At 33.9% G+C, this 23,610-nt stretch overlaps 2 pseudogenes; both read left to right on the forward strand.

Moving 5' to 3' along the window:
- The first annotated feature begins 735 nt into the window (after nucleotides 1–735).
- On the forward strand, nucleotides 736–2,034 carry LOC147387770 (epidermis-specific secreted glycoprotein EP1 pseudogene; annotated as a pseudogene).
- A 16,000-nt stretch (nucleotides 2,035–18,034) lies between these two features.
- On the forward strand, nucleotides 18,035–22,140 carry LOC147387771 (epidermis-specific secreted glycoprotein EP1-like; annotated as a pseudogene).
- The last annotated feature ends 1,470 nt before the right edge of the window (nucleotides 22,141–23,610 follow it).

Consider the following 23,610-nt stretch of genomic DNA (forward strand, 5'->3'; position numbering starts at 1 on the left):
GACTTCTTTCCCAAAAGTCTAGATCCAGCATAGTGTCTACGTTGGGCTCCTGAATCAACTATGCATGCAATCCCATGTGTTTTAAATCAAAACAAAATGTACCACGTAGACAACATTTGTTACGATAGGAAAATAACATTGTAAGAATGAGAACCAATCCAATAATATCCCTAGTAATGCTTAATTATTACCTACCTTAATGCTAAGTGCACGCACATCATCCTATACATCCCACCCAAAATATGCTTTAGGTTGGTGCAGTGAGCAGCAATGATGGGTGCAAATAGCTTGAACCTAAAGGATAAGGTAAAAAACAGGTTGACGGATATCCATTTTGTTGGGTTAAGAGCCACAACTTGCCAACATGTGCGTTTGCACGTGGATGGCATGTCTCTATTATTTACACAACTCCGAAAGAGTACAGGATTCCACCAACCAGGAACAATTCTAGTTTATCAAAAAGGTAATGGGAGGCACGTGGGTTATTAAAAACATATAAGTATTATTATTGTATAAAGTATTGGGCCATCTAATATAATGCGAGGACATCTTTAAAATCTAAAATTGTACTTAATATAAGATCCTCACTAGTGTGCTGATCCTTTACTTATTATTACAGGCCATCGATATAGACCCAATTATCCTGTTTCCCACTATAATGCCTGACCATTATCCTTTATAAACCACAGACTTGTAAGGGCCGGGAGATAACATAGAACCATAAGCCATCCAACAATGTCACTTTTACCAACATTTTTCTCCATCTTCCTCCTCCTCCTTGTTTACTCTGTTGCTCAAGCTAGTGTTGCTCCTCACAATACATTCAAATACATCAATCAAGGTGAATTCGGAGATTACATCGTAGAGTACAATGGAAATTATCGTCTCACGGATATTTTTACCTTTCCCTACACTCTTTGCTTCTATAACACTACTCCCGATGCCTTCATCCTCGCATTACGTATGGGCACTAGGCATACTGAATCAATAATGCGGTGGGCTTGGGAGGCTAACCGTGGAAGACCTGTGCGCGAGAATGCCACTCTAACATTTGGTAGAGATGGTAATCTAGTCCTAGCTGATGCTGATGGTCGGGTTGCTTGGCAGACCCGTACTGCCAACAGGGGTGTTGATCGCCTTGAACTTCTTCCAACTGGCAATTTGGTCCTTCTCGATAGTAAAGGACGATTCGTGTGGCAGAGTTTTGACTACCCAACTGACACAATTTTGGTGGGTCAGGTATTACGTCCTGAGGTTCCTACCAGACTTATTAGTCGTGTATCTGATATGGATGGCTCAGATGGACCTTACACATTTGTTATAGAGCAGAAACGATTAGCGATGTACCTTAAAAGTAAGAATTCCCCAAATCCCTTACTTTATTATGCATCAGAAGAGTTTAGGCTCCCTGGGACGCATGTGATTTTCAGTTGTGCCTCGAGGACCGATGAAAACTATTCTTACTTATTAACGTTTGATTTCTACGAGAACTCCACTCGTGTCGGTTCTCAGATTTTGGGCTGGACCAAATTTAATAGCACATTATCATTTCTTCGATTGGGATTAGATGGTAATCTGAAGATATATACTTACTATGAAAAAGTTGATTCGAATGCTTGGGAGATAACATACATCCTGTTTGATAGAGATGGGAGTATAAGTGAGTGCAAGTTGCCTAAGAGATGTGGATCATTGGGAGTTTGTGAGAATGATCAGTGTGTTGCTTGCCCAAAGCCACAAGGCTTGATGGGGTGGAGCAACACTTGTGAGCCTCCTAAGCTTCCTTCATGCAAGGATGGGACCAATGTAGATTACTACAAAGTTGTGGGTGTTGAACACTTCATGAACGACTACACAGAGGGAGATGGGCCCATGAAGTTGGCTCAATGTAGGGAGAAGTGTAACAAGGATTGTGGGTGCTTAGGTTTCTTTTACAGGGAAGAGTCTTCTAAGTGCCTGCTGGCTCCTGAACTGGGCACACTGTCTAAAGTATCTAACACTTCTCACTTAGGTTATATCAAGATTTCTAAGTAGATTTTTATTCCTCTCACTTCAGTTTGTGTTTGTATCCCTACCATAATAAATGATGTTTTGTATGTTATTTTAGACATTGTGTCTAAAATAGTCTATTAGATTGTTATTGGTCATCTTTTCTATTGGGTTGCTTGTTTTGGATTGTGACTTTGAGTATGGAGTGTAATCTTGGTTTGGAGAGTGGAGAGTAATATAAAATGCATAGTTGGCATACCTTCATTTTTGTTATATATTTTCACTATTGTACATTTGCACTATGAGTCAAAATGGTTGACGTATTGTATTTGGCTGATCACCCAAAAAATTTAAGTCATTGGCTTTTGATAGATTAAAAATAAAATATTTCTTTTTTTGCTAAGCAAGCAAGGGCATATATTGATGTATAAGAAAATTGAACATAATAGCGGGAGAACTCTTATTAACAGCTTACAGACGAAAATCTATTGAAGGCTCAAAGAAAAAATTTAATTCTTGAAAAATAGAATAGAATCCTTTAATATCTTCAAACCTAAAAGGCAATAAAGCATTAGAATGCCTCTATTATTGTCTTGAAATTGCTCTAGATTTTGTTCCTATTGGAGGGCCCAAATATCTCTAAGACCTTCTCCTTGATCCCGTTTAACAAACTCTTTCATGCAATACGTACTCTCATTGAGACCCAACAATCTTAGATATTTCATCATCCTGGTCATCTTCAAAGCCTTCCAAAGCATGAGAAATTGGAGTCGGATGCAACCTAATGCCCATTATGAATTGCTATAGGATTTAATTTCTAGCTCCAGAATGGTTAGCCATTTTCTAATTCTACTTAAAGTAGTATCGAGCTAGTGGACTGTTAACTATTAAGATTTGTTTAAAATCACAATGAATGGATGCCACCAAAAGATGTGTAAGTTCTTTAAGTCATGTTGGGTATAAAGACAAAATTAGTTTTTGAGGACATAACCTTCTACATTTATAATGGATAAGAAAGACAACTTCTTTGAAAGTTAAAAGAAAAAAAAACAAAAAAAAAAAACAAAAAAACAAAAAAAAAAACAAAAAAAACAGAAAAACAAAAAACAGAACTCTATTGTGTTTAAGTTACAATTGTTATATCTGATATCCATCAAGTTTATAGTGCTTTAGGCATTAAAACTATCCTGAGCTTTTGCATGTTCGTAATAATAGTGGTGATATTTAGGAATAATAATAAGGACCACCCAATGTTTGCTATAATTGATAAGGGATTTTATATCACTCATGTCAGTCACAAGACCATCAAGGATAAGGACGTACCATGTCACTTGGCCATAAAATATCTAAAAACAAGTCAAGCTTGGTGACTATATTTTGATGGGGTTGCAAAGCAGGCATGGATTCGAGGTAGTGCTTTTAAAACAACATAATGTTAGAATTTATATTCTAAATTGAGCCTACAAAGATCATATCATGAAGACATAAACCGTTGGATAAAGGAATGAGTCATGTGTGTTGGACACATTTACTTGGTGATCAATTAATAAGTGATCAATGTCAATAGCGCATCCTACATGTACGTTTGATCATGTTGTACATGCGATGGGGTAATGTGGATTCATTAATTGTGTAGAAACTCCTTTCTCTCTCGGACCATGGAAAACGTGTTTATTCACTTTACGTTTATAAACTGTAGTCCATTAAGGATCACCTTCTTTATGAAGGGTTTAAAGATGGTGCAAGACAAGGCTTATAAATAGGGTTGTGGTCTCCATCCTACCTCAACGAAGTAAACACAACCATGTCAAGGTGTTACGAAGGAAAATGGCTAGGGCGGAAGACTATAGCTAGCTCTAATAGCGATCAAGACCATTGGAAGTTGGGAATCATGGAAACAGGTTTGCTAAATTATATTCTTCTTTTATCGATTGTACATGAAATCTTAGAGTGTTGTATGGTACCATGGTCCCACCCTATTTGATGTTTGAAATAGACACAAAATTCGCTCAAGAAACAGAGTACAAGCAAGACCAATGCAAGGGAATTGAAGAATAGAGAATTATCAATAAGAATCAAAAGACATATCTTGACATTTGTTATCTAAAGGAATGACCATTTGCCATCTAAGAGAATGCCCAATCGTTGTAGCACCCCCAAATTCTATCATGAATCTCCTTGATTCTACGCTAAAATCCAAGGCACTAAAAATGATAATAGCATAAATAGATTAATATAGTGATAAAATAATAATATGACAGTAGAAATGTACATCTAATAACCAAGGATACCAAAGTGTGAAAACTAAACATCAATCACAACCTAAGATCCACTTACAACTATACTAACTACATAATCTCTTAACAAATAATATAAACAACTAAACCCTAAAATCATCCTCAATCAGATGGGGACTGCAACCCTTAGAATAATGAACTCCATGTATTACTTCGGAATTTGGCTCCTCAAAGACAATCTCCTCAAAAAATGTTGTCATCTGAAATAGTGAAGGATAAGGTGAGTAATAGGGGAGTTACCTATTACGAAATAAATATATCAAATGGTAAAAATCATTATAATACATTTGAAATACATGCAAGTTTTCAGTATAAACAATAATAAAATGTTCAATTATACTAGACATTTAAATAACTGCAAGTCTTGTCATAACATAAAATCTCAAAATAAAGAATAACTAGAAAGCAACAAACATTTGTAACCTTTGAAAATTTATCAGTTTTGTTGTCAAAATAAAATATCATGTTTTAAAAGTTAATGAAAACTTTTGTAACATTATATAAACTAGTCTGAAAAAAAAATCATTTCATCAACCCATAAATATTCCAATTTTAAATCCACATAACATTAATAATAATATTATAAACAAACAATGGTAGTATAGTTGATAAGAGCGTGAGAATCACGATTGGATACCTCCTAGTTAAGATCTGAACTATTCTAGATTTCACCTACGTGGAATTCTATAGTTAGTTTCTGATTTTGTGGTCGATCACTGCACTTCCCGTGATTGGATAACCATTTAATCAGACTCTGTTTGGTTATTGACTATGACCATAAAGTATTGATTTTTTTCACAAAATGTCAATACATTCAACTACTCTAGATTATTAATAATCATTGACTAACCATTGTTATCTATGCCTAACGAGCGAACATATGATTGTCGAAAACATCTCTATACTTCCACAAACTATCGTTACATTATATAATTTACTAGTAAAGATAGAGAGGAATCTCCCAGATATCAATTGTGATGTTACACCCTTATACATCCCATACTGTATAAGAGTTTACTATCCAATTGTATATTCTAGGATAATATATCACTCCAGAAATGACATGATAGACTATCCCTACAAGCATTCAAAGATTGTGGCGCCCCGCCAAACGCTAACACAACTCTCGAGGTCAACCTTAAAGCTTGGACAATTTTCTCCTCTTATGTTAGCGTTTCACGGAATTCAAAAGCAAAGAAAAATTGATAAGCCAACAACCAATAAATCCTGTATATGACAATGTACCAAAATATACAAGATGTGGAAGACAGTAAATCGCGAACATCACGAAATTTGATCAGAGTTGTGCAAAAAGTGAAATTATATAAGATTACAAAAATTTCCTTACTCTAACATAGACCTACCACTTAACCCCAAAAAGAACATATACCTCTCATAGGACAACAGACTCCTAGTAGAAGTAGTCGTGGTGTTCATTGGGTAACGGACTATGGTCGTCGGTATGACCCACCAGATAGTCCTCGCTAGACGATTCTATGATTGTCTCTCCGACTGTAGGTTCTGAAACTAAAAAAAAAATGAAGTAAATGGTGAGTAACAATGGTTACCTAGTAGGTCCACAAACAACCCCTACTAATAACCTCACCTAACATGTACGAATAAGCATACTGAAACATTTTTAATACATGCGATGTTTATCAAGTAAAATACGATTAACTGGTACATAGAGTTAGGGATGAGCAACTAAATAGTTTTAAAGATTCACATGACATCAATCATTAGTACTCACTATACATTTTCATTTTTATACAAATAATTTAACAATATTGAAATGACAAGCATGCTTTGCAGTTTATAATTCAAAGTATAACAACAGATACATAATACAAAATGGTGGAGTAGTGGAATTAGAGAGTTGGGATTCACGACTGGATCGCTTCTAGTCGGGACATGATGTTACAACTTAAATCTGACTTTTAGTTCCTGATTTTATGGTCGATCGTTGCTCTTACCACATTAGTGACCATTTATCCGACTCAAGCGGACCGTTTGACATGACCGTAAGCAATGGGTCTCTTTTCGATGTGTTAGAACATTTGACTACTACTAGATTGTTAGTGATCACTAACTAATCATCTTCGTCTATGCTTATCAAATGTGCATGTTATTCCCATAATAAACACTCCATTCGTATACGACCACCTTTATAATACACATTTACTGGTAAAGATAGAAAGGAATATACCCGGATTCTAGTTGTGACTTCACTCTCATATGCGTCTCATACCACGTATGAGTTTGGTGGTCCCTACCGTACATCCTAGGATAGTACACTACTCCGGATGATATGATGCACAATCCCTTCAGGCATTCACAAACTTTTTAACAGCTCACAAAATAGTTACGTATATATATCATTTTTATTTCAAAACAAAAAAGAAATTAACAATACAGAATTGAGAATGGATATCCAATTTCCTGCCATGCAACTGTGGCCCCCGGCCTAAAATAAATAACAGTACTCGGAGCCTCTGCGTCAACAAAAATTTAAATAAACATGTAACCTTTTCATTATCCCTAGATATTCCTTCACTAACTTACACATAACATACAACGTAAAATGCAGATATCACCTATCGGTATGATTCTGACATTTTATCGATTCATCCATTTCCCATTCTACCATGTTTTTACTTCTCGACTTCTCAAATCAAATATTTATTTTTTAAGCTTGCAAATTCACTTTGATCATTCGATCGAAAAATTATCCAATTGTTGTTATAACGGGGTCCCAATAGGTATGCGAAGGCAAACTGTCAAAACTGAAAAATTTGGCTAAGTGTCAAAATTTTGATTTTTCAAAGTTATCGAAGTTGAAAACGAGTTTTTATAAATGAAAGCCCTCGACAACATGAGAAGGACCATGTAATTCTGTAACCTAATTCAAAGTAATGTAAAAGTTATCACATGAATTCTTGAAACATTCCTGTCGTGACGAAATTTTATTTATTTTTTTCACGGCTCATTTGAAAGAGTTACGAGGTCTATAAGTAGTCGTTTTGACATATTAAAAACATGAGGAATCCAAGAAAAATATCAAAAAAAAAAAAAATTTTAATCACTTTTTGATTTTCACGGTGGCACCGTGACTAGGGCACGACGACTCACGGTAGAACGGTCAGAATGCTGAAATTTCACGAATGTTCTATTTTTTTTCATCGTTTCTTTGATTTTTTCACTCTTTTTCGATTCTAATAACCCACCCATGGATCCAATATTTAAATTATGATAAAATACATCAAATACCTTAGTTCTAATCATGAATTTGAAATAATTAGACAATATTCTACAATTTTTGAAACACAAAATAAGTTTTGAAATATCCCTAAATGCAATTTTCTTGAAATCTATGGCTACTAATAAGAGTTGAGAGTCCCCTACTTGATTCGTGATTGTCAATGGTGATGAACTAACACCAAGGGTCAATGTTCGGCGGCTCGAAGTTCCAAAAGTGGTTGAATTCGATGCCAACGGTCAGGTTAGTCGTGAAACCCTATTTGAATGTGTTCTTCCCCTTTTCAATGACGATGGACAACATTTTATTGATTTGGATGAGACTCTAAGTAGGTATAAATGAACCTACTTACTGGTTTTTATGAGAGAACAAGATAAAGAAAGAAAAATGAAGGTTAAACGAGTTGAAAGTGTGGAGTCTGTCGATGCCGACGATTTTCTCTCCTTCACTGATGATCAACTCGAACTCGCTTGTGCTAGATCTTGATAGGAAGGGTTGAAACCCTAGGTTTGGAGAATGGTTGATTCTTTATGAGTTGGAGAGGAGAAAGTGAATAAAAGAATGAGTTGGTTCTTTTTATAATAAAAGCTGGGGGGCAGTTTGGTATTTTTCCTTCGTTTCTATTTCGACGAAATCCTAACCATTTGAACTCGAAAAATGACACATGAGTATTTCATTTCGAATAAGTTTTCATTGCAGATCTCATGGTGGAGTCGAATTTTTTTTATTCTTCCTCTATTGAAAATTCACTATTTTGGATCCCACTTAACACAAAATTCGAGGATTTTATAACTTTCTCACCTGAACTCAAATTTGAACATTCTTACAGGTTAAAGTATATATTTCGATCATTTTGAACCTAATGGCGGAGTCGAAATTCGTTAAAAATGAACGAACTAAAAATCGAGTATTCTACCCTAAGCATTTCTTTTAGAATTTTATCGAAATTCACAATTAGATTTCCTCGAGATACAAATTAAAAACTCGGGGTGTTACAAAGACTCTTTCACGGATGCCAAAATAACTACATATATATATATATATATATATATATATATATATATATATATTTTTCTTTATGAAAGTAAAAAAATAGAAATTAACATTACAAGTGTGTAGAATAAATATTTGATTTTCTATCATGCAACGGCCTAATAAACATGCAACATTGCTTCACGATAATAGAAAATAAAAGTTAACACCTAGATATCCACTCGCCACTACGTGAAAATAATGAGAGTTTACACACTCATTTAAATAAAAACAAAGACGTTGCATCTACAATGTCATCCTTTCAAATTTTTTAACAATTCAAATCATTTTATTTCTTAAGCTCAACCAAATCTTTGAATATTCTTTAAAGAGAAAAAATTAAATTTTTCAATAAAGTTTAAAAATCAATTCTCATTTTATAAAATTATTTAAGGAAAATGATCAAAAATAGGTTATGTAGGAAATTTGGGGCAAAGTCATTGACGGTTGGTCAAAGTTGTGAAAAGATAGTGAAAATTTGGTTGTGTCAGACATGTCATTTTTCAAAGTTCTTTAAACGTAAAACGACTTTTTGAAATAAAAAGTTATAATCACGAGATTTGACATCATGTAATTTTTAAAACATAATTTAAAAGAAAAGTAGAAGAAAATAAAGATTGAAAGTCTAACAATAACGTCGAAATCTACGTTTTATTCTTGAACCCAAAATTAGATTTTGATATTTTAAAATTCGGATTTTTAAACTATTTTCATTGTTTCCTAATGGGGGGAGGGGTACTTCTTTATTTTCATTAAATAACTTAAAGTAGACATTTATGAAAATGTTTTTAATAAAACTAAGGTGTTGAAAATGAATATGTTGTTGGAGAAAAATAATGTTGAAAATCTATTTTTGTCTATGGCAGAACTCATTTTGGCGGTGGCATGATCAGTGGCATCGACGATGCCACCGACAGAAAATGAACTAATTTCGATTTGTTTTGCCAAAATTTCTCTCATTTTTGCCTCAAATTTATCCAAACTTTTCAAATATCATTTTGAAACATAGATTCGCAAGAAAAACATCAAATTAACTTATTCAATCATGAATTCTGTAAAGAATATCATTTCTTCTAATGTATAATAGTTATATTGAGTTTTTGGAATCAAAATCTAAGGTGAAATGAAATCTACGACTCTTAGAAGATGTAGAAGTTCTCTACCTTAGATTTATGTCCAAATATCTTCGAAAAGCGCAAAAATTTGAGTTGGGTCGAAGGTTCCATATCGGAGGTGGTAAGAAATGCTATTTTTTTGGTTCCTCTCGAAGCTTGCGATGAGACGAACGACTGTATCTTCTACGCCGAAGCTTACTAAATCCTCTAAGTAGATGAAAACCCTACGTTGAAGATGGGGGGAGGCTAGGGTTTTATTTTAGAAGAGGAGAATGTTTGAATTATGAAAAAAAATCTAGAAATTTTCATGGACTTAGCATATAACATCTTAGGAACATAATGGTAATTATTAAATTTATTTTATTTTAATTAAAAAGTTTATGTCCCGAACTTCAATTTTCACGTTCGTATAGTTTATTTCGATTAATTTTTTGATGTGAATCTAATGGTGTAGTCAGATTTTTCAGAATCAAATCTTAGAAGATTTTCTTATTTTATAGACCTACGAATTTTCTCGAGATGCACATTAAAAATCCAGGGCATTACATTATCCCCTTCTTAACAAAAATTTCGTCATCAAAATTTAAGATTGTATTTCATTCCTCAAATAGTCTTTGGAATTTATATCTAGGCATATTTTCAAATATGTAACTCTTGTTTCAATATAATGATGTTTCCACAAAGGTTCCTTCCATTAGTATGTTATGATCGCTTCCTTATTCATCGATACATGTTATTCATCCAATTATAAAGTAATGATCTACATTGTCCTTCTTCATACATTTTGTTTTAGCTATAAAGTCTCCTAGTTTCAATGTAAATTTGTTTTAAATTATACACTTTCTATTTTCTGAGGTTCCTAAATAATAATTCTCCAAAGAAAATTGATCTTTCTCCATATGAATTCTCAAATCGATCAAATCTTTTACTTAATTTTTCTCAATTGAAATGTCTAAGATATATTCTTAGCCAATAAAACTAGCAAATCCCTTTTTTTCTTTTTCTTAAGATGATAAATCATCTTCTAGTTAAGCAGATGGAATTTTTTGATTTATCGACTTTATCATTTTAAAGAAAGTCTCTAATTGCAATTCTAACTTCTTCATGATATAAAATAAGGAAAGAAATCAGGATGTTTGATATAGTGTTCCTAATCAATGTAAGCTCTACCTCCCGTTAAAGAGGTATCTAGTTTTCAAGACTCTAATTATTTCCTTAACCTGCAAAATCATTTGATTTCAAATTTGACTATCACTGCAACCAAGGCTATACATAAAGTACGATCTATTGCATTTCAAGTCATTAAGAAAATCTTCATCATTCTTCCTGGAACTATCATTGAATTTACTTCTATAAGATTGTTCTCCACCAAAATTTCGATTATTTTAGGTATTTATTTTCTTACAAAATTCTATATACATTCATTTTCTATTTTATAATCAATCTTAATATAAATCAATATTCTTCAATTCCTGAACACTACTCAATTCACCTAAATAAATATTTTCCTCACATACCTAGTATCTAATTGAGTCAAGTCACTGTGTTTTCAACTTGAACACTTCAACTTTCTTAGCACTTATTAATGCATTATCATTATTTTTATCTTTATTCAAGAATTTGAAAATAATATCATCCTCAAAATCTTAACAATAATTTTCTTATTATTTTATTTCATATATTCTTGTTAATATTTTCATATTTGTAATTCAACTAACTTTATATCACAACCCATCATTCACTTATCAAATATGTGTATTCATTGTAACATTCTTTAAAATTCTAAATCACCTCATCCACCATTTGCAAATCATAAATAATATCCCTTCTTGTTTTGATTAATATTAAAAATCATTATTTTTTTTTGGAAGATAAGTTGGGGGTTAGGCAAACGACCAGCTATATTAAATTAACAAAAGAACATTACATTCTCAAGAAAGGTTGCCCAGAGGCATCCCTCTCAATAATTTTACTCAAATCCCTAGACAGAGGGGGGGGATCATTGAATTAGATCAGAAGACAACATAAATGAAGCTAAGTGATCATTAGCTCAGTTGACCTCTCTGTAGGTGTGCTCGTAATTATGCCATTGAAACTTGATTCCTATGATTTTGATAGTATGCACTATGTCTTTGACCCTCCAAGGGACCTCCCACTTGCCTAATAAGCAGTTTATGGCAATGAGAGAGTCGGCAGTAATGATGAGCCTCTGTAGGTTCAAATTGATCGCCATTTGCACCCCTTCTTTAAAGGCTTGGAGCTTGTGGTGGAGAACTGATACCCCCTGCCCTCTTCCAGCCATGGCTCTGATTACTCTCCCTATGTGGTTTTTGAGAACAGCTCCCAAACCTCCTATTTTGCCTCGGAGAGATCCATATGTGTTCAACCTATGAACTCCAATTGGAGGTGGATTCCTGTAGCAAATCGAGAAGGCTGGAAGGGTAAGCCTTACATTGATGCCCCATCCCTCCACAATCTGTCTGTTGATGTCGCTATCTCCCATGGTTATGTTTAGGTCATCTATTCTTCTCCTTGTGTCCTCGAGAATCATGTTACTTAAGCTTCTACTATCCATACTAGTATTGCTAAAAATTCTTCTACATCTCTCCTTCCATATGTGGTAGACAAAATCAGCAAATAAGGCTTTCTTGATTTGAGATGAAATGTTGCTACCTCGGCAATGGTCCATCATCCATTGGACTTCGTCATCCCAAGAACCGATTTGCTTCACTATGAGAACTTGGCTAAGACAAGATGCCAAATGTCTCTGCTTAACTGGCAACCAAAGAAGAGATGGTTGATGTTTTCCCTGTCAGTATTGCAGAATATACATGTAGAACATTCAATTATGTTTCTGCTTCTCAACCAATCTTTGGTTTTCAACGCATTGTTAAGGGCTCGCAATTCAAAACAAAACCATTAACTTCAAAATTATTACCAACTTCACCTGTTGCATCCTGGTTTCATAAAGATCACCATTCTCTCAAAACAATTCAAATGAGCATGATTTTTAATCCAACAACACATACCTAGAATTAAGTCGAATCATGCACGTCTAAGAAAGTAAGGTCGATAGATCTCTCATGATCAACTACTCTTTTAATAATGATTTTACAAAAAAGATTTGAGAATACAACTATCCATTTACCTTAAGCATGAATTTAATCACACATTATAAAACAAAAAAAGGTTTTTGTTTGGGAAAAAAAACATGCAAAAGAGAAAAAACAGAGAAACATTCTAAGTATCGAAATTGGTTGATGTCCATATCCAAGTCTCTTATGCTCAAATTGACTTTTAAGATCGAAAATCAAGATCTCAATTTTTTGAGCATGTTGATCAATATTAAATTTTATAGCCAAGTGTTAAAAGCATTACTTTAGTGCAAAAACAAGAAACAAATAAGGGCAGCAACGTGGAGAGAATTCAGGGGGTATCTATGTGCCTCATAAGGATTGTGGAATATTTTGAAAATACAAATGCAAGTTATTTGTCTAGTTCACTTCGATATAGTGTCCTTACTATTGTTGTAATCAACGCTGTAACTGTGCACATATGGACTGTCCAATAATTATATTCAAGTATTGTGTGACGCAATTACATGGAATATCCTATAGGTACTTCAAAATCACATATGTTGCCTAGGATCTTAAATAGTGGCATACATATTTAGGTTAGAGCTAGTGGATCAACATATTTTTTCAATATAAATGTAGCAAAGTTTGTGATTTGACTTGCTCAATATGTTCAGGCTCCTTTTGATAGCTTCTCCCATGTACTCAAACTTCTCAAACTGGGCCCACCTATCAGTTGCAAGAAATTGTCTTAGTGATAAATCACAGGGAGCATCAGATATCAACAAAGTCATCAAAGAATGGAGAACTAATTACAAAATTTCAGTAACTCTCAATGTTACAGAAGGTGCAAAATGAATGTTTGGACCTACTTTTTCTGATTATAGGGTGTTCTTTATTTCAAAGCAAGCAGTTGTCTCTTTCCAATATATGATGTTCATACATGAATATTTCAAAGGTTCTATTTAACAACATTAACATTGATAATAAGGTCAAACCATTGATTCATTTGAGTGTTCACAAGCCTTTGATCCACCATTTTTAAACTCAAAAAAATTATAAAATTGTTATGTGCCTAATTGTAGGGATGGGAGTAGACTAGTTTTGAGTACATATGATGTATAGAATATATTCCTAATAAGTGGTAGAATAGTTAAAATAGGTTGGGTGCATGGGATCATAATTTGTATTGTGGGAGAAATTGAGCTGTGGGTAGTTTGGAGAAGTGGGTAGTTAGGATAGTATTTCTCTTGTATTTAAAATTATAATGAGATTAATGAAGATAGGCAGAGAATAATTATTATTAAAAGTCTTTTAGGATTTGAAAACTAATCATCTTGAATCGGTTAACTTGGAGGTCCGATCTCCCTCGAATGAGATCAATCTCAATCTTTTTCTTCATCTTTTATTATTTTTGTGATTCGATCTAAGTAGGTACGTAACAAAAGTAAACAAAAACATCAAACACCATAGATCTAGGGTATTATACATTGTTCGTGAAGCTTGATCGAAAGAGTGAGATTTGAGTGAGCCAAACAAATCGAGAGAGAAAGAAACGATTGCTCATCTTCAGCATGCATTGCAGTGATTAAAAATGAAGAAACCCTTGGATCTTGAGTTCATGCTTAGGTTGGAAATGCCCTTAGTTTCAGACGTAATGAAAATGGAGAAGCCCTTGGGTTAAGATAGGGTTTCTTGGTCGAGAGAGAATTTCGTAGTCGAAAGTCCTCATTTGTAAGGGTTCTTCCTAAATCACTAGATCAAGCACGACCACGAAGAGAGCTTAGGAGAGTGAGAGAGATTGAGAGAGAGAGAATGAGAGAGCTTAAATCGGGAGACAAAGAAAAAATGAATGAATAAGGCTCAAGAACTATAATTTTTAAAAAGAGTTATAACATCCGTAATTTTTCAAACTAATGGTATATATAATGTCCAAATTATTGAAAATGCCACTGATGTTATATCTTTTTTTTTTTTTTTTTTTTGTTTTTTTGTTTTTTTTGCTTTTGCTTTCTTGGCAACATGCATTAATCTAGATTTCTGTGGAAATATTCCTACATGCATGTTTTCTTGTCCCACAAACCTCTATCATTTAAAATTAACTACCTAAGAAGGCTACTTGAATCCATCTTCAGTAATACAATAATTGCTTCGATTTGCTAGTATTGCTTTCCTTCCTTCATAGTATGCAAACTAAAGTTTACAGCCACTATGAAGAGTGGAATCTAATAAAAATATACACAAAGCTTTCCTAAACTCTTCCATGCCAATATGGAGGTCAATCAAGATGAAAACGATAATGAAGTTTTTTATTTTCTTTGTTATGGTCTCCAAACATATATCCTTTGTAGAAATATAATTTTATTGAGATTTCTTGGATGAATATTACAAAAGCCCCAATAAGATATTTATAGACATTACATCAACCAAGATATATGAAAACTACCTAATATAAATATTCTAGAATATCCCAATTGATATATTCTAAATATCAATATATATTCTAGAATATCCTTCATCACAATCTTCCATTTGTGATGAGATACACTAACAATGATATAGTGTATCTCATGCATCTTAATACAATGCATCTTATTCTCTAACACCCTTTGCATCGAATGAAAAGAGGGAAGCTCCATACGAGATTGGGCCAGCTCTTTCTTCTTTTTCCAAATGGAAGGTCTCCCACTCAATCAAGATGAATACGATTTAGGGTTTGTGATTTGAGTCAAAAGTAGAAGAAGAAAATTAGGGAAAAGGTTATGAGAACCAAAGATATTATTAATAGTTTATCACGTTAGTTTGTAAAAAAAATAACGTTATAAACCTTCCTACAATTTCGCATGAAAAACCACGAAAAAAACATATTTTTAACATCGGTTTTTGCATAAACTGACGTTATAAACGTTTCTAGAATTTTCGCGCGACCTACAGCAAAAATTCTAGCTTTGTAACATCGTTTTAATTTAAATTCAATATTATAAATCTAATATGATGTGCCTCCTATTTCCCTCGGTGTAGTAGTAGGAAGAGTCCCATTGTGAGAGAAATGGAATCCCCATTAAGAAGTCAGACTCATGTCTTATTTATAGGGAGAATGAAGATAAAATGACTTAATTGCCTTCTTCCATTGACTGTGCTTTTCCACTTCACCTATGATTAGTCCATGTGACATACATGTGAACACATTTAATTTGCATCTTCTACATTATCTCCTAATGTCATTATCCTCAAAAATTCCTACAAATCATTTTATTCCTAAATCAACCCCTATCTCTAAAATCATCTTGTCAATATTTTAAATTATTGAAATAACATTGAAATATACATCGATTTTGACATTCAAATGTGGTGGTGCACACAACCATAGATGTTTTTCACTCGTATATATCTATGGTTTTGGGTGCACCACAACATCAGAATATACAATTGATGTACATTTTAATGTTACTTTGGCATTATCCTATTTTGAATTTCAGAAACATGGTTATAATATAAAATTTCATAACACTTAAGACCATGTTAGTCAGTTTTTTTAAAATTACAAAAATATTCTTTTATCTTATTATCTCTAATAACTTTATTTAATAATTTAAACTACAAAAAGTCCATTATAATATTTTGAATCATCATATTTGTAATACAACTAGTGGCATGAAATGGAAGAACCATTGTCGAAAAGTATGAGAAGGACTGAAGAACCACTTGAGTCGAATTTAGTGGAGCAAAGACAGCATAATGCGTAGAAAATGTCAAGGATTGGTGGATATCCATTTTGTTGAGCCATTATGAGAAAACTTGCCAACATGTGCATTTGCACAAGTCCGCTTATTGGTTAAGAAGCTAGTGGGTGGCATGTGTGTCTCCAACTAAGATATAAACAATAGAAATTTCAAAGGTGTCGGAGTTGGTCCCTTTCTTTTTGTAGAAAAATGCTTAAATCATTTGAAATAACACTGTACGTAGCACAAAAAATTGTACTTTAGTGAGGAGAAAACCATAGATGCATTTTCTCAAAATACGAATTTTATACGTTCAAGAAAAATTAATGGTACTCTGGACGTACGAGTCCAACTTTGAATTTATTTCACGTCCCTACATTTTCACTAAAATTTGAAACACCTCCTTGAAAATGCCACACGTAATACAATAGAGAGGGTTTCTTCAAAACTTTGAAGTGGACTGCCCACTTCAAAGTTTTTTCCTACTCTGGACACACAATGCTACTTCAACTTTTATTTCAAGTCATTGTAGTATGGCTCATTTATATAATGCAAATAGAGTCGTGCTACACTGACTTCGTTGAATATTGCATTCACACTATGCCAATATGGAGGTGTACGGATGATTATAAATTTCTTTCCTCGAGATACAAGTTAAAAAAATCAATGGTTTTCTATTCACTGCTATGTTAGCGCGCAGTGTTGAACACAGAAACGAAGTCAGTCCAGCATTTAAATAAATAGAAAAAGTCTCATCGAAGAGATTTGAAATAAAATGATATTTGAGATCGTAAGGCATGAGTTTTTGGATTAAGGAGTTTTGTAGAAACATGAAGAAATGCAGGATTTTTATTGAAAAAAAACAAAAATAGTAGTGAAGAAGAAGAGAAAAAAAAGATTTATGTCTGGCGATGGTGGATGGCGTAACCTCCATCGCCGAAGAAATGATGCACCAAGATCGATGTGCTCAGTGGATCTTAAACTCTGATACCATGTGAAAACTGAATTTATTGAGTATTTTTGGGTGATCATTACGTGAACTATAATAAGATATTGATAGAGATTGCATCAACCAATATATAGAAAGTAGCTTAATATAGAAATATCAATTATCTATAATAATTTCTAATATAAAATATCTTAATAGATATTGCTAAATATTTTATTCTCCATTACTACTTTTCTTTTGTGATGAGATACGTTGATAATGATACAATGTTTCTCATGGATCATAATATGATGCATCCTATTCTCTTACACTTAATGCAACAAGATCTTTATAATTAGGGCTTAGACATAGCTCAGTTGGTTTGACACATCGCAAGGCAACCTTAAGGTCGTTGGTTCAAGTCCAGCTTACCCATTAAAAAAAACATCTTTATAATTAAAAAATATAATTAATATAGGTTTCTCACAACTTTGCAATTCCTTTTATTATTATATAACAAGCCATCTAATTAAAAAGATCCATTATCTTGACCGATAACCACTAATGCTTTATAAATACACTTATAGGTCTGATAATTACATAGATCTATCCAACAAAATAATGTCTGCTGTACCTTTACTTTTACTTCCTTCCATCTTCCTCCTATTCATCCTTTCTTTCGTTGTTGAAGCTAATGTTCCTCCTTCCAAGCGATTCAAATTCATCAATCAAGGCGAATTCGGAGAATACGTTGTAGAATACGATGGAAACTACCGTGTCTTAGGTGTTTCCGCCTTTCCCTTCACTCTTTTGTTCTATAACACTACCCATAATGCCTTCACCCTCGTATTATGTATGGGTAATCGTCATTCTGAATCAAACTATGCGGTGGGTTTGGGATGCTAATCGTGGCAATCCTATGCATGAGAATGCCACTCTAACATTTGGTAGCGATGGCAATCTAGTCCTTGCCGATGTCGATAGCCGAGTTGCTTGACAGACCAGTACTGCCAACAAGGGCGTTGTTGGCCTCAAACTTCTCCCAAATGGCAATTTGGTCCTTCACGATAGTAAAGGTCGATTTGTGTGGCAAAGCTTTGACTACCCAACTAACACACTTTTGGTGGGCAGGTACTACGTCCCAATGGTCCCACCAGTCTTATTAGTTGTGTATCTGATATCGATGGCACAGAAGGGCCTTACACTCTTGTTCTAGAGCAAAAATGATTAGCTATGTATCTTAAGAGTAAGAATTCCCCAAATCCCTTCCCACAAATTTGAACAACAAAAAAATCAAGAATAAAAGTTAACTTTCACGTTGAATTTTTGGTATGCAATTGATGTGGCAAGGGTAGAAAATCAGAGATCTTTTTCTTCAGGATACATAGGAAAAAAAATCTATGGTTCTGTACCACATCAGTCGAGTATCAAAAATCACGTGTGTCGACTACAAATTTCATAGATCTACTTCGAGATTCATAAAATAAGATCAGAAATGATTTTATTAATTTTGATGAAAATGAGAATACAACTTTCTGTGTTTTCTTCCGATTAATAGTCCAGTATAAAAATAAAGATGACGTGTATAGATTTCTTTTCTCCATAATTTACGTTTGATTGGTTGAAAAGGTTGTTTTAACGATGGTTTTTATTTTTTATTTTTTATTTTCTGTAGTTTTTTTTTCTTTCCGGATTTCACTTTTTATTGATTGAGAATAATTTCTTGGCTTTCAGAGAAGAGTTTTAGATTTGATATTCTCTTTAATTGAAGTTCGAGTCTCTTAAAGAGCTTTAATTTGTCTATAGAGGAGGACTTGAGAGCTTCTTCTTCTATAGAGGAAAAACTTCTGTCTTCTGAGAGAATGTTATCCAAGTCATCTCAAAATGAGGGAGGTTTTGGTATTTATAGACTTAAGGATAATTTAACTTTTCAATTATGTCATAATTTAAAGAGCTTTGATTGGTTTATCTTAATGTTAAATTCATCCAAATCTAGTTTAAAAGATTGTATGAATTATTAGTGGGCTAAACTCATTTATTTGGATGTAGGGCCCAATACTTAATATGTGGATCACTTAGACTTATTTTGGACCATGGGCTTTATTTGCGACAGTTCAAACCCAAATCATATGAGGTCCGTCTCAATCAATGGGTCTTAATTAAAATGTATAGGTCCAAATTTGATTTTAGGGACTTTTTGATAATTTAGAGAGTTGCAAGGTCTCTATAAATTTTTTATGCTTACAACGTGCATTCATCATTATTCATATTTAATACCATCAGTGATGCTAATTTTACACTAATGATTTTCTCACTCGAGTATTTTCACTCAGTTTGACATTGTAAGATATTGTGACGACAACATTCAAGATAAAGGACAGGTGGATTCTAGTTAGACATATTTTTTTAATTTAAAATATTATTATTATGTGCCTTCCCAACTATCCCATTCCTTTCCTTGTTATTATAGTAGCAAAAAATATAATATATATTTTTTTAATCTTATAAAATCTAAGAGTCGTGATAATCTGACTACCTCACGTGACATACTCAATTGACCATGAGACAAGTTCGGGAAGCATAGATCTGTGCTCCTTAGGATACATGGTCCCCTTGAGATACATTTTTTTTATGGGGAAGCATAGTTGTGTATCCCAAGGAGCCCAAAGAGCACAGATCTATTGTTTTGAACTTCTCACATCAAAGTAGTGGATTGAGTTCGCAACGTGGGATATTCAGATTATCACGATTCAAAATCAAAATAAATAAATAATGAAGAGCTCTTGTCTAAGTCTAATATTGGCTCTTCATTACAATTACAAGTTGTTAGAAAAAAAAACCTATGATCCGAAGTATAAATCAAACAAGAACACAAGAATCTCACACGACACAAGATATACGTGGTTCGGTCAAAGCATCGACCTACGTCCACGAACGAAAATGGCAATTTCACTATATTAATCAAAGAAGAATTAGGTTACAATTTCTCTCTGTCTCTTGTATTTCTTTCACACCTCTTTAGGATTTCATCTCTTACCCTTTATATACTTAGGGTTACAAAGAGATTTAACGGGTCGGATCCAAACCAAACCAAATGGGCCAAATATTTTGCCCGGGGGCAAATTAAACGGGTCATTAACGAATCATCAAAAAATCCGGGTTGAATCCACAACAACCCTCTAGATACAAGAATAGAAGACATAACCCAACACAAGCCATAGAAAGAGACCCATTGTCCAGGTTCAAACTTAATGTTCTGACTTGATCCTTTATTAATAAACTTGTGGATGGGAGATAACACAGAGCCAATCAACAATGTCTTATTCACTCTCACTCACATTTTCCTTCATATTCCTTCTCCTTTTCATCCTTTCCTCTGTTTCTTAAGCCATTGTTCCTCCTTCAAGACATTCAAATTTATCAATCAAGGCGAATTCCAAGAATACATCGTAGAGTAAGATGGAAACTACCGAGTTTTAGATGTTTTCAAGTCTTCTTTCACACTTTGCTTCTATAACACTGCCCCGAATGCCTACACCCTCACGTTACTTGTTCTGAATCACTCATGCGATGGGTTTGGGAGACTAATTAATGGCGGTAAACCCGTCCACGAGAATGCCACTCTAACCTTTGGTAGTAATGGCAATCTAGTCCTAGCCGATGCTGATGGGCACGTTGTTTGGCAAACCAGTACAGCCAACAAGGGCGTTGTTGGCCTCAAATTTCTTCTAGATGGTAATTTGTTCCTTTACAATAATCAAGATCGATTCGTGTGGCAAAGCTTTGATTTCCCAACTGACATGCTTTTGGTAGGTATTGTATTACGTCCTAGTGGTCCTACTGGGCTTATTTGTCATGTATCTGATATCGATGGCTCAGAGGGTCCATACACTTTTGTTATGGAGCAAAATCGATTAGCTTTGTACCTTAAAGAGTAAGAATTCTCCAAATCCCTAACTTCATTACTCAAATGAAGACTCTGGAGCTCGTGAGGGATCCTTGGCATATGTGGTCTTCAATAGTGCCTCAGAGATAGATGAATCCTATGCTTACGAGTTACGATATGAGTTTGACATGGATAATTCGTCAACGGCTGGGACTTTAATTTTGGCTATACCAAAATACAATAGCACATTATCAATTCTTCGACTAGGATTAGATGAATCCTATGCTTATGAGTTACGATATGAGTTTCACATGGATAATTCATCAACGGCTGGGACTTTAATTTTAGCTAGACCAAAATACAATAGCACATTATCAATTCTTCAACTAGGATTATATGCTAATCTAAATATCTATACTTACTATGATAGGGTCGATTATGGTGCATGGGAGGTAACGTTTACACTATTTGATAGAGATGGGCGTGTGAGTGAGTGCAAGTTGCCTAAGATGTGTGGATCATTGGGAGTTTGAAAAATGATCAATGCGTTGCGTGTCCAAGGCCAAATGGCTTGTTGCGGTGGACCAAGAGTTGTGAACCACCTAGGCTTCCTCCATGCAACTACAAAGTTGTGGGTGTTGAGCACTTCATGAACAACTACAAAGAAGGAGATGGGCCCATTAAGCTGGCTCAGTGTAGGGAGAAGTGTAACAAGGATTGTGGAAGCTTAGGTTTCTTCTACAAGGAAGAGTCCTCCAAGTGTTTGTTGGCTCCTGAATTGGACACACTGATTAAAGTCTCCAACTCTTCTCATGTAGCTTATATCAAGATGTCTAAGTAGATCTTGATCTCTACCACTTCAATTGATGTTTGTATCTCTACTATAATAAATGGAGATTTGCTTGTAATTGTGCCATTTATAACTTAGCTATAATGGGCCATATGAAGTCATCTTGGATTGTTTATCTTGAAAAATATATTAGATTATTACCTAGGGGATTCATATTCCTTATTTGTTATTTGTTTTGGAATGTGAAGAGTATGAAATCTTGGTATGGACAGTATGATAAAGAACCATATTTGGCATATCTGCATTTTTTATTTTTCCATAAATGGTTGATACATTCCATTTGGCTTATCAACCATAAAGAATTTAAAGATATTGGGATGAATTAAATTGAGCTCAGAGAAAAATAGTTTAGTTTATGGCTAGCCTATATCCGGAGATTCAAGTTTTATAATACCATAATTGTTTTATTCATGTCTTGTCTTCTTTTAGGGTTTCTTTTTTAATGCAATTTCATAACTTTTTTCCTAGAGGCCATTTTGTCTTTGTAGGGATTATACATTCATAGCCAACTTTTTTGAGGTTATATACATCGAATTTTCTGAGAGAGTGAGATTATAACCCTATTTTTCATGGAAGTAGTGAAAGGATCTCATCATCGTGAGTGGAAGCAGGGAATTTTGCAAAACCATGTAAATACTATGTTGGGTTCTCTCTTTATTTCTGAATTGCATTTTTATTTGATTGTTATAGTCGATTCTTGTACTATATATGTTCTACAAGCTTCATAGGGAATCAACTATTCATTTGAATTTTACCTCTTACAAAGGAAAAATGGTTTCCTAGGTAATTGTAACACCCAACTCACTCATGGGCTTGTTTTTTTTTTATTTGAACTCCCATGGCGGGTTTGTCGAAACCTAGAATTGTCACGATCTTATTGGTGCACCTAACTAGACCAGTGAAAGGGTTACTAAGAGCAAGGGGTCTAAGTGGAACTGTCTTGTATGTTGGATGAAATGATTGGGGGGAGTTGTGAATTTAGTTACACGTCAATTGTAGAGATGTTCAATCAAATCCTGAGCTAAAAGGGCAAGCTTGACCTTATATAGTATGACGTGTTTTAAAGTCGTGCAGGGTAGAACACAAAGTCGATAATAATATCATACTAGTGTGGGTCAAGGGTGTTACAACCCTCTCACATTTCATTAAAGAAAATTCTAGTGTCCAAATGTCCAGCCTTATTGGAGAACATACAATTGAAGGGAAGAGACTTTGTAGGGAAACTGATCCCTAGGAAACTTTTATATATTCTTGATTAAATTCCTAGGAAATCTTTTACAATCTCAGTTGTTGCTTGATTAGAAAAGTCCTAATTAATATTTAGGAACAAACTACAAAGAGTCATGTTCTCAAGATTGGACTTCATATCACCCATCTTGACATGAAAGTGTTTGGGAACCATAGATGCTCTTTAATTGTGTTTATTTACATTTCCTTTTCTTTCTCTTACAAGTCGTGATA

The sequence above is a fragment of the Akebia trifoliata genome, chromosome 13 (assembly GCF_017979445.1).
Source record: "Akebia trifoliata isolate Shusen 1 chromosome 13, ASM1797944v1, whole genome shotgun sequence".
NCBI lineage: Eukaryota > Viridiplantae > Streptophyta > Magnoliopsida > Ranunculales > Lardizabalaceae > Akebia > Akebia trifoliata.